At 46.7% G+C, this 12,307-nt stretch overlaps 1 long non-coding RNA gene across 1 annotated transcript; it reads left to right on the top strand.

Annotated features, from left to right (window-relative positions):
* Positions 1-762: 762 nt before the first annotated feature.
* Positions 763-10,004, top strand: LOC128141526 (uncharacterized). Its single transcript, XR_008235083.1, has 3 exons — positions 763-999; positions 7,816-7,898; positions 9,866-10,004. It is a non-coding gene; the product is annotated as an uncharacterized LOC128141526 (long non-coding RNA).
* The last annotated feature ends 2,303 nt before the right edge of the window (positions 10,005-12,307 follow it).

Raw genomic sequence — 12,307 nt, 5'->3', positions numbered from 1 at the left:
TTAGCATCTGTGTTAAAAGCAGTCTTTGGGGTGATGCAGGTTGGGACCAGGTACCTCTATCAGAGGAGGGAGCTGAACCAGTGGCTCCCAGTGCTGCCCCAGCATCTCCCCTCTCTGGTGCCTTATATAAGGGGAGATTGCTTCAGCCTTTATGCTTTTAAAAGCAAGCAGCAGCTACCATGGCTTTTTTTTTTTTGGCACGCCTGGTACCAGAGGCGTGTGATAAGGGGTTTTGGGGCAGGCTACCAGGCTGTGTCCACAGCAGCCTGATGGCTGGATCCTGCCCAGCCTTGGGGGTAAGGCAGGCACCAGAAAGCCGGCGGTGCCTTGGGATATGCACGGGAGCAGGAAAGGCAGAAGTGCCCAGGGGACTTTTTAGGAGGAAACAGCAGTTTCTGCCATTAGGCACCTCCAGGCAGAGGCAGGAGCTAAGCTGAAGTTCGGGGATCAGGGCTGGATAAACCTCACCCTTGTCGTGCTCTGCGTGCCTTTTTTTTTTAGTTGCTGAGCAAGAATAAGCTCCACTTCACAGGGACTTTGGGGGGCCCGAGTAACACTTGCAAAACCCGCTGAAGCCCTCGGCTCGCTTTACAGGACGCAGGAGCAGCGTGGACCCAAAGGCCACCACCACCACCACAGCCTAGTACCCTGCACTGGGGGGGGGGGGGGGCTAGCAGGAGGCTGCCCCCCATGACCGCCTCAACCAACATCACTTTTTTTTTTTTTCCCATCGGCGTGACATCTGCCAGAGGTGACTTTTTCCTGGCTAGCAGTAGCCGCTGGAGCATGAGCGGTGTGGAGCTCTCCTTTCCCACCGCCCTGGATGCAGGACTGACCACTCCCCCTCCCTTTGAATAGGCGGCCCTGCTGCAAACACTATATTTCCATCCTCTCCAGCTCCAGCGCAGAGGATAGCACCAGGTAGTTGGAAAGAGATCGGAGACAAGTGTGGGAAGCCGTGGAAGACATAAGCTTTTCCCCTGGTCTTTCAGCTAAGTAGTAAGTGGCGGTGGGGAGAGAGTCTGTTTAAACTCTTTTGTGGGTTGTAGGTACCTGTGTTCATTTTCAGGACATCTAAGATTTGTTTTGCCAGTGATTTACTTTTACTCTCTCCATTTCCAGTTTCACCCAGTAACTGATTCATGTGTTTGCTAACAGTACTGCAGAATCTTATATAAATGTCTGAGCTGATGCTTCCCTTTAAAAATCCCCCCCCTTTATTTTTTATATAGAGTATATAAATTTTATATGTATGTTTAGGAGAACATTATTATTTTCCTCTTCTAGGCAGAAGACTGCACCTTGGCATTATTACAGTGGATTAAATTTGCAGTTCTTTTTCTATTTTGAGTTGCATTTTGGTTTGGATGGAGGTTTGGTTTTTTTGTTGCGAGGCAGGGGGAGAAGCAAAGTGCCTGGGGTCGGATGCTCACTCAGCTCCCTCCAGCCCTGAGCACAGACAGACAGACAAGGAGTGGACCCCCTCACAACGGGGCTGATTCCCGTCTTCGGAGGGATGCTTGTAAGGGGGTTGCTGCTGCACCTCCCCTTGTTTCCAATAGCGATGCCATCCCCCAAAGGGCAGAAAGTGCCACAGGTGCCAGCATTTGCTTTTGGGAGGAATTGGAGCCCTGAGTGTGACAACCGCAGGGACGTGCTGCCGCGCCGCTGCCATTCCTTGGGAAGGGCGCAATCCTGCACCCCTCACCCAGCCGAAAAGAGCCAGTGGGAATTGTGAGTCCCTGAGGAGCACAGGCAAGGCCTTCCCCCTTCCCATTAGTCTCTAAATCATTGCTTTGCATGTGGCCACTCCTTTGGTATTACAGTTACCATCAACTTCCCATCCTGTGCTGTCAACTGACACCTTTGGGGGCTGTGGGCTGGGTCCAGAGTGGTTTCCTGCTTACAGGCTATTCATGCTGCCTCTAATTTGGCTGGTTTTTTAAGCTTTCCCCTGCCTGTCGTGTACACAATTTTCTGGCAAGCCAGATTTTTTGGGCTACCCAGGCATTTTCGCCTTGGGCAGCAGGGAATGGCACCACTCACCCGGTGGCTGGGGTTTGTGCAGAAGCATGCCGTGCATTTTGTGCACCCAGCACCGGGGTGTGTGAGTGTGTGTCCCCTGTCCTCAGCTTCACTGCTGAGCTTCGGGGTACCTTGTGCCCCTCCAAACTAGAAAACACCCCAGTGCTATTTTCCTCATTATACATCTGGCAAGTTGAGGCACAGAGGAACGAAAGGTAACGTCATTTTTTAAAGCGATTTGGATACCTAATGAAAAGAGGTGCTTTGTGGGATTTTCAAAGCACTGTCAGACCTGGGCAGGCTGGTCTCAAGCGTCCTGCTGCGGGAGTCTAGAGCAAAACGCAGCCTTACAGCTGGGCTGTCAATCCCTGACCAAGACCCCTTTACCACGGGGCAGACTGGGCTCTCTGAGATGGCGACCATGTGCTCCTCACAGGGCCAGATCCTTCCCTGGTGCAGGGGATCCCTTGCTGAACTGTGGGAAACTCATCCGGTTCTTTCCCCTTTTGCTTTGCCCCGGCTGACGATCTGGCCCCTGATGTTGTGCTGTAAGTCTATTATTTCACGGAGGGAAATTTGTGAGTGAAATAACAGATGACCTAATTACCCCACCACCACCCATTCACATCTTCCTGCAATTGCAAGTAGCTGCTATGATCCAAGAGAGAGCAGCGTGATTTAATGGCAACAGCCTCCCTGGTTTAGTATCCCACCTAAACCCCTCTCCTTGCCATGACCTGCGCTGTCAGCTCGCTATAGATTTGGCGGTGCTGTTGACGGTGGCATTATTTTAGCTTCATTATAAAATAGCAGCTGAGTAATAGACGAATGAGCAGGGTAAAGGAGAAGTCTAAAGCAGAAAGCAGTTTACTACCAAGCACAAAGAACAAGGGCTCGTGGGCGCGTGTGTATATGAGACTGGTCCAAACTTTAGCTGTCCCAGCACTATCTCACAACTGCTGTCATCCATCCCAGCTAGAGCTTGTCCTGCCAAATGGGAAGGCTCTTAAGATACCATCGTATCTCCTTCAGATCTGACAGCTACTGAGAAAAGAAAGAGCACAATGTTAAAGCAGAAAGTGATGTGCTGACAGGCAGCCCCCCCTGCCCCTGCTAGCCGCATCATTCCCAGAAACAGCGCGGACAACCTTCTTACGGCAACGCTAATCCGACTGCAATCACCGCTGTGTAGTTAAGATAGTGGCTCAGGGGCTCAGATACTCGGCCTCTCATGCTCACTTTCTCCGTATGACCTTAGCCAAGTCATTTAATCTCTTGGAGTATTTACGGAGGGTGCAGAAGGGCAATTGCTATATTGCTCTATTTACCATAGCATCATTATTTACTGCCCGGCCTGGTTTCCCTTCAGTAAATCAGGTATTATCTTTGAGAACGCTACGAAGTTTTAAAATCATAACAAATGTGGAATCCCCGGTATGAAATGGAGACAGGAGGTGGCCAATCTGTTAAAAAGCGTGATTTGTAAATAGGCAGCAGGAGAAGCATGCTCATTTCTATTGCTCATATCCCTGCATTAAGGACGCTTCTTTTATTTTAAGCTGGTGCCAGGGTTTGATGAATTGAATGAGGTTTTTAACATGCCAACAGATCAACAAACACTCTTTCCCCTGAGAACTGAATTGGCAGGCAGCCTGGAAAATGCCAGGATTTCAAGGGTTAAAGCCTTGCAGAAGAATGTCATTTCCACGAGCTATTTTCCCCACCCCCTCAAAGATGATAAATTATTACTTGATGCAAAAATAAAATGGCTATCACTAAGCAGCTTTGGGTCAGTGAGCTGCCAGCGCAGCAGCCCATGGAGGATGGTCATCTTGAAGGTGCTGCTTCTCATTTTTAAAGTCTTCATTCACGTTCTTGAAGTCAGAAATATTTTGATGGGGTTGCTGATGCTGCCCTGTCCTCCTGGCTCCTCATCTATCCCCATGGAGAGGGAATTTTGTTGGTTTAGTGGGATGGAGAAAAGCACCCGAGTACTGTTTTGCAGCTGTCCCAGTTGTGCCACCCTTCAGCGACACCTTTACTGGGTTGCCAGCTTGGGGTTGAGGGATATGGGATGGGCAGAAGCTGAGCGTGGTCCTACAACTCAGAAACTGGGGAGCAATCCGAGCCGCAGGATTTTGCAAGAGACAGGGGAGACCCATGCACAGAGCACTAAACTAGGAGACAGAGGTGGGAGCTGCTGGTCTTGACTCTGCCACGGGGAAGTCACTGTGGTGTCACTCCGCTTCTCTTTCCCCATCCTTAAAACAATATAATACTAAAACACTATATGAGACTATTATAAAGGGTCTCCATGTATCCAATAGGCAAAGTTTGCTTTGTTTTAATATACATTTTTAACTCCTTCCTAACTTCTGCATGGGTGCATGTGTTAATCATGAGGACAATCAGCTTTTCCCTTTTTAAACTAAGCTTGGTAATTTGTTTTTAAAAAAACCTCTTGTAAAAGAGGAGGGATGGATGTTGAAATGAAATTAAAATTCTAATTTACTTTAGAAATGACCCAAGAGTCTAATAGCTTTGGCTGGTACTTGATCAAGTCCCAAAATAAATGCTGTTTCTCCCACACGTTTTCACAATAAGACAGGAATAATAAGAGCAAACAATAAGACTGAAGTCAAGCTGTTAAGTCATTAAGGATTTTACCAAATGGCTCTGATTCCCCTCTATTTATTAACAGCTCTCAGCAAGCTGTGGATCTTGATTATCTTGGTGTAAATCTGCAGTGATTTCCTTAATATTGGCCAAGTTACCTGCCACGAAGAGCACTATCATTGAATTTAGCTCAGCTGCAAGCTCCTGAGCGGTCATTAAAGCTATCTAATGGCATCCAAGGGGAGGAGAGGAACTATTTAGGCTCTTATTAGAGGAAGCTAAAGAGAAGAAAAATATCGCTCAAACATCAGGGAAACTTGCTGACAGTGAGAGATGTATTGGGCTGTGAAGTAGTTTCCTATGGGAAGTGGTGGAAGTTCTGTTAAAATTAGCCTGGACAAAGCACACCAGAGCTCCCTTTCTGCTGTCATCTTGCCTCCCGTTGCTCGCCTTGCATACCTGTTTTTCCAGAGCACAATTCTTCTGTGCACAGAATCCGCTCACCTGCCCTTTTTCAAGCAGGGCTTGTCTTCCAGGTCCCTTTCACAGCCTCAATCCTGCGTGTCTGTTGTTTAACCCACAACCCGCCCCCCCCCCCTCAAAATCTGTATCAGGTTGGGGGACTGAGTTTAACTTGCATTTTAGCTGGACTTGCCTTGAACAGCCAGGGATGGGGGTGCAGGTGGTTGCTGAGGTTGCACAGTATTTCTCACCCTGACTTGTGCTTTTTAACAGTACACCTTGCAGGGGAAGAGAAACCGAAAAGCAAACTGTGCTTGCTATAAATCTATTTCAGCCGCTGTCTAGAGATGATAATTCCCCTTTTCCAGTCCAGGGCTCAGGAGGGGGTTGCTGGTACTGCTTTACAGCTCTGGCAATCTTATTGATATTCTTTATTGCATGAAGCCTTGTCTTGGGTGTCAGGATGGGTTTAGTGCTTCTTCTGTGACCAAAGCACATGCTGCTTCGAGCATCAACGTGTGGTACTTTGCTAGAAGGTTCAGCTGGCAACGGCATCCTGAGAAAGATGCAAACGACATTCAGAAAGGCATGAAAACAGTTCTCGAGAACTGGTGTGACTTAGGTGTCTTGATCAAAGGAAAAAAAAACCCCAACCCCAACTGCCTATTGCACAAGCTGCAAAGCAGGAAAAAGAGCTGCTCATGGGGACTGCTGTTTTAACTGCTATTTTAACGGTGTAACTGAGTACTCTCGGACACGTGTGTGCCATTGAAATAGGTGGATCAGCCTGGACATTTCTCTGTCTCCATTTTGCAGAGTCCGTCTTGCTTTGGTAGCATTTGGCAGCATTAATCTTTACTCTAGAGCAAGAGGGAGATCAGCTCATGTTTAGGTGAGATGGTTTACACTTGTTTAAGGTTAGGATCAGGGGATGGCTGTGTGACAGGCTAGGACTGAGCACCTTGCCCCTCATTAGCCGAGTTGCAAAAATGGGCTCCATGCACCTTCTTTGTTTTACCCAGCTGCAGACTGACCCAGCTGCAACGAGATTTAAGCAAACGTGTTTTAACGCCTCGTTAGAGCAGGCTGGTAGGGTGTGCACAGATGCCGAGATTAGTTAAGGCTTCTCAGCCACAGTAACTCGCAATATGCGTGTTTTTGTGTTGCTCTAAGCACAAAGAGAAATAGGCTCGTTGTTCTTTTACCGCGTAGGTGAATTAAAAAGAGAAGTTTAAAAAAAAAAAATACTGGTGTTAGAGCAAAAGTTAGTAATAACAAGCAGGAAATGATGATAATAATTTAATACACATACACATGCAGGTGTTTCACATTTGGCCATTAGTCACAGAGCGCAGTGGGAGACGCTATCCGGAGTCCCTGTTTGCTAAAGTGGTGAGTGAGGTACAGCTGAAGCAGGCTCTGCCCTTTGCCTGGATGTTTGCTAACCGCTGGCTGGCCCCCAGCAACAGCGAAGCCCCCCCCCCCCCCCGGCCCTGTGAGTGGGGAAGGTGTGGAGGGGAAGGCTGGGAGCGGGTCCCAGTGCCTCTGGGAGTTATTCGTGGATGCAGCGCAGAAGTGGAGGCTGAAGGTAAGGCGGTTGCGCTGGCTCTGTCTAGAAGATGATTCGGACAAGTGTTTGCATCTGCAGCGGTTACAGTCGGTAGCACAGGAGGTCTGCAGAAATCAGAAGGGAGGCGTTTCGGAGGAGCCGGAGCTTCTGTGTCCTCAGAGAGGTTAAAGCAGTGGCAGCTCTTCCGTCTCGCAGGCTATACTGTGTATTGGCACGATGAAAATAGCCATTCCCCTTGGCTCCAAGTCATATCCTGCCTGAGTGAGCCGTTCTGAGCCCAGGCTACTCCCCCTTTACTCTTTCCTCCCAGCACCTTTAAGTCATGTTCCCCAAAACACGGAAAGTGCATTGGCCCTGCATTTTCTGCTGCGCATTTAAAGGAGAGAGGGAGAAACATCGACATACTTGAAAACAGAGCCAGATTGCAGCTCCTTCACCTCAGCTACACAAATGGGCTAATCGATGATTAAAAATCACATCTAATGAACAGCACTGGTAGAAGGACTTGCTCAGAGGAGTACATCCCATGCTAGGAATGACATGTGAAACTGTGATGTGCTCCTGCGGGCTGAGATCGTTATTTAGTGCACTGCAAATTACTCAGGAATATAAGTCTCAGCAATGCAAGGGAGAGCTTTAGCAACGGAAACGTAAGCTAATGTGGGAAAACAGAAGAATGTCTCTTGAAAACAGCAAAGTTCTTTGTGAAAGAGATTGTTTTTGACAAAACTTTTACAGGAAAGGTGTTGATCTCAACAAAGTGGCCTTTTTTTTTTTTTTTCTCTCAAAAGAAAAAAAAATGGCAACAACTTCCCACTGATTCTACAGCAAAGGAAATATGATCTCATCTTCCCTCAGAGTAGCTCCATCAGCTTCCAGGTGATAATTCATTCACCATTGTCAGGCTCTCATCAGTTTACACTAATGGATCTGTGTGTTTGCAGTGTTGATACAACACATCTAATCACAATATCTGCTATTAATACAGATATTTTTCCTCTTAACTTTTCCAGCTTAAACTCATTAAGATGATAGTCTGGTCCTAGCTTTATATGGCTGTGAGAAAGCACAGGTTTAGCAGATACTATCAGTTTTTATGCCTTTTGCAGCAGGGCATCTAATGTCCATCTCCATTTCCGCAGGCACCTCTGAGATGATGAGTTACTATATGGACGCAACCATCGGCAACACAGCCCCTTATCCTTTGGCTCACCCTGGAGTGATGGTAAGAAAGGAATTTGGGTTGTTTTTCTGTCCCTAGAAGTGGGTTTTCTCTTTGGTTGCTGCAACTTTGCTGGCCTATTCACTGACATGGCTTGGTGTTGACCACTAAATTGTTCCAAGGTTTCACGCAGTTTTCAGAGCAGCGTCCAAATGCTGTTTACCCAGAGCTTATCTGAACCTCTCAAGCTTGCAAACTTCAACTGGAAATAGGATCGCTGCATCGGATTTCCTGCACTTGTGTTTGGAGGAGGATTGTTAGGGTAACCATTGTCCCGGTGCCTCCGCTCCCCGTGCTGACCTTCACCTGCCGTGGATGAATGTAGTGGGATCAGCACAAAGCAGATGAGGCTTTGGAAAATGTTCGGTTGGTTTTCTGGAGTTTTTGGACAACTTTGGTGCTCCCTCTCCTAAGCCAGCACCTTTCTGTCTGTGCAGCTGATGGGTGGTTATGTATAACATATGTTAGAGTGTGATCCTGGGCATGCCCATGCTGGCTGCCAGCAGCTATGGGACAGGTTTGACCATGCTTCAACCCTTATTCAGAGAAATCACTTTACTAGACACATGCCCAAAGAAATTCTGGCCAGTGTTAAAGATCCTAGGCAAGGTCAGATGAAAGCTGTAACTCTGAGCTGAGACACCAGGCTGCACAGACGACTTGCTAAAAAGCAAAATTTTCACCAAATTAGGAAGAAAAGACCACTCTGACACATGAAATATTTCTAACACAGCTCACTATTTTTCCTTTAAATGGTTCCAAGCATGCATTTGGCTTTTAAGTATTGATTGGAAATGAAGCAAAACTATTTCCCTGCGGGAAGTAATAAAAATTTAAAAAAATGAAAACATTCTGAATTTATTTATATATATGTTGCTATCCTCTTATATAGAGATATACACATATATATACCATATATATATTATATGGTATATATGTATCTACACATATGTATATATGGCAAATATGTGTATAAGGTATATACATATATACACATATGTATAAAATAGGTATGTATAAAATAAAATGAAAATTATATCCTGGGATTATTTCCATATACCTATATATGCTTGTATATATAATACATATATTTTCTTTATAAAGTATAAATATCACTTTATATACAATAAAACCAAACATGTGTAATGTATAATGACAGTTATAACCAAGATTACATATGTGTGGGTATATACGTGCCTATATCACATGTATAATCAATACATGTATATACATACATAATGTATTATGTGTAAGTGTAAAATACAGTATATTATGTAATATATGTGTAACAAAATGTAAGTTTATATAAGTACACATCTGTGTATATACTTCATGTGTGCATACCATATATATATATATATACACAGATGTATGTATACACACATATAGATGTCCATGGACACATAACTATAACTAATATAAATACAAATAATGCAAATATAAATATAATAATCAGAAATAATATCAATATAAAGAGGCATATGAACATAAATCTGATGGCTTGCCCCAGCTCCCACTAGTGTGGGACTGGGCTCCCCCATAGTGCCAGGGCTGTGACCCGGGGCAGGGCTGCGACCTCCCCACGTTTTTGGGGGGGCTGTGGGGCCTCCTGCTGTCAAAAAATAATGGTTCCAGCTGGCAGGGCTGAAACAAGCCCGCTCTCAAGGAAGGTGTCCTCCCCACGGCTGGCCCTGAGGAGATGCCCCTCCTCGCCGCCATCTTGCTGAGCACTGCCTCACTGCGGGCCTTCATTTTTTTTTCCTCATGTTTGTTTAAAAAAATACCTTTTCAGCCTCATCGTTGCGCCCCTCAGCCAGGTGAGTTTGGATAACACTGTTTCTTCTGAGCAAACCCTGACGGCCCAGCGCTTCGTGCCTGATTTGAGGGGGGGGAAGGCACACTGCCGCCTTGAACAGGGCAGCCATTTCAGGGTCCCGCTCCCCTGACGCTTCTCCTTCTCCTGCTCCCAGAAGCAAGGTGCTGCCAGCCCCTGTGAGGATCCCTGGGTGACCTGCGGCTTTCAGTCCGCCTGCTGCCAGCCGAGGACGTGCTGCCCGCTCTGGGATGAGCCTGCCACGCAAGAAGTGCCCACCGGCCTGGAGCACTACAGCACGGGTAGGACACCATTTTGGGGGTGGGCTTGGAAACTGGGATGGTGCCTTTCCCCCCAGTGCCTTGGGGCTTGTTAGCATGCTCAGGTGAAAAGACGGGCCTTAAAGGCCCGCCACGCTCTCGTTTGTTGTCCAGCGTGTCCTGCTTGTCTCCTTCTTCCTATATTTGCTTTCTGCCCCGGTCCTGACAATTTATTGGGGTGTTTTGCCCTTAATGCAGCCACAGGGCACCTACCACAGCATCACCAGGTTGGTAGCTGCCTTGCTGGCTGTCAAGGGTCTCCCTCAGTGGAGATGGGGCCAGAAAGCAGATAAAAACCTTAAAGCTGCTTTGTTTAACTATTCTCCTCCTGTCAGAGCGATGCTGAAGGATGGGAGCTTCCTTCTTCCCTGCCATGCTGTGGGTGCCCAGCTGGGAGAACCCCTCTCCTCTTTCGGGCGGTGATTTTGATGTCCTGTGTGCACCTCCCTTGGATTTAGGGACTGCAGCCCTGATTGCTGCTCCCTGGGGTCTTGACAGACATGGGGGTCTCCGGGAAGATACTGTAGGCAAGGTGGACCTGCCAACCTGCTGGGTGCATCTTCAGCATTTCCCATGGCAATTGCAGGACTGATGTCCTTGCCAGCGGCTTTGGAAAATGGCCTTCATGGGGGGTTGCGAGGAGCCGGGGACTCCCAAGGTTTAATTCCACTGTGGTAGTGATTTTGGGTCTCTTGCTTTTGTAGCTCGTTGCCTTGCTCCTTGGGAGGGTAGTGGCATGGTCTTCAGGTAACCACAACTGGAGATGTGTGGTCACGCTGTGCTGTCAGGTCTGCATGGTTGCAATGTGCTGCACAGCTAAACCAATTCACTGACTTGGACTAGATGATCATCTTCTCTAATGCATTCATAATTTGAAAGTCGTTACAAAATCGCCGGTGACTAATTCTTGCCCTGCACATTGTTCAACCCGTGAATCTTCAAGCTGAGCTTGCAGTTTGGGCTGCTTCTTGTATAACCAACTGGCAGCGCAGATGTCGGGCGGGCAGTTGGTCCTCCTGCCTGCGGGGCGGGTGATGAGGTATCAGCAAAGAGCCCCGTTGTGCTGTGGCAGAGGAGAGGGCTTAGGTACACCGTGGCACAGGCCAACTGCAGGAACTAAGTGAAAAAGCTCAAGTTGCACGAATGTGACCTTTGTGAAGGGCCAATATGAAGTTTATGTTTCACTTAAGTCCCACATAAGCCTATCATGAAGCACTTAAATCCCATGTAAGCTTTTGCATGGCATGTGCTGGTCTTCTGTGACTTGTTCCCGGCTCGTTAGTTATGCACATTGGCCCCTTGGGAGGGGAAAAGCCCTGATGTTTAGAGACTTTCTGCAGCTAAAGAGTTCAGCAGAACCAGTGACTGTTGCGGTCAAATGTACAGTTTGAAATCTCTCCTTGGCAAATATTCAGGCATTTCGATTTTTTTTTCTCCTTTGGTGAGCACTTGTGTGTGAGTAGGAGACGGACGCAGAGCACTGCGCCTGTGGCTGGAGCAAAACTCTACTGCCTATTCCCAGCCGTTCTTATTTCAGCTATTTGCTCAACTCCTGTGGGTGACCTCTCTCAGCATGATGTCAACTCTGCTCTGATGAAATCTGCCCTTGCAGCATTTGGATTTACTCAAACATTTTGCAAATCTGTGCCTGGAAAGTTTTCTTTGTGTTTTTTTCCCTACCCTCTCCCCTTTTCTGTGAAAGTGCTCTCTCCAGGGACCAACATATCTGCAACGCAGATCTTCATTACTCCATGCTGGGTCTGTGAAATTTCTTGTTGCAGAGACTGGAGCCTGATTCAAACCTCAGTGAAGCCAGTGAAAAAAAAAAGCTGTCATTGTCTTCAACAGGTTTCAATCAAACTTTCAGTATATTGGGATGGGTAGGACAGGCCTTTAATTCTCTTGCACTACCTAAGAACTACTTTTCAGTTCTTCCTGTTGCAATGCAAGGTACTCTTTCTCTGATTTTTTTTTTTTTTTTTTAAATACTGCTGTTTCTTCCGTCTAGAGCAGTTTCTAATTTTAAATGAGAGGAAACTCTCATTTGTATATACTGCTAAGAACGGTCTTTCATTTCTCCTTTGTGTTTCGGGTGCACATTAAAACCATTTGTCATCTATTCTTCTGGTGTACTAGAGGCTATTTTGGTTTTCATGGTCTTGATGTTGGTGAAAGAAACAAGTCAACAAGGAAAATGCAAGTGTGAATATATCCTCTCGCAATAGAAACCCACAACATTTCTAAAAGTTTTAGAGCTGCTTGCGTTTAGAGAAGATATT

The sequence above is a fragment of the Harpia harpyja genome, chromosome 4 (assembly GCF_026419915.1).
Source record: "Harpia harpyja isolate bHarHar1 chromosome 4, bHarHar1 primary haplotype, whole genome shotgun sequence".
Taxonomy (NCBI): domain Eukaryota; kingdom Metazoa; phylum Chordata; class Aves; order Accipitriformes; family Accipitridae; genus Harpia; species Harpia harpyja.
Note: the sequence above shows the minus strand (reverse complement) of the source record. Positions and strands in the feature narration are given on the sequence as shown.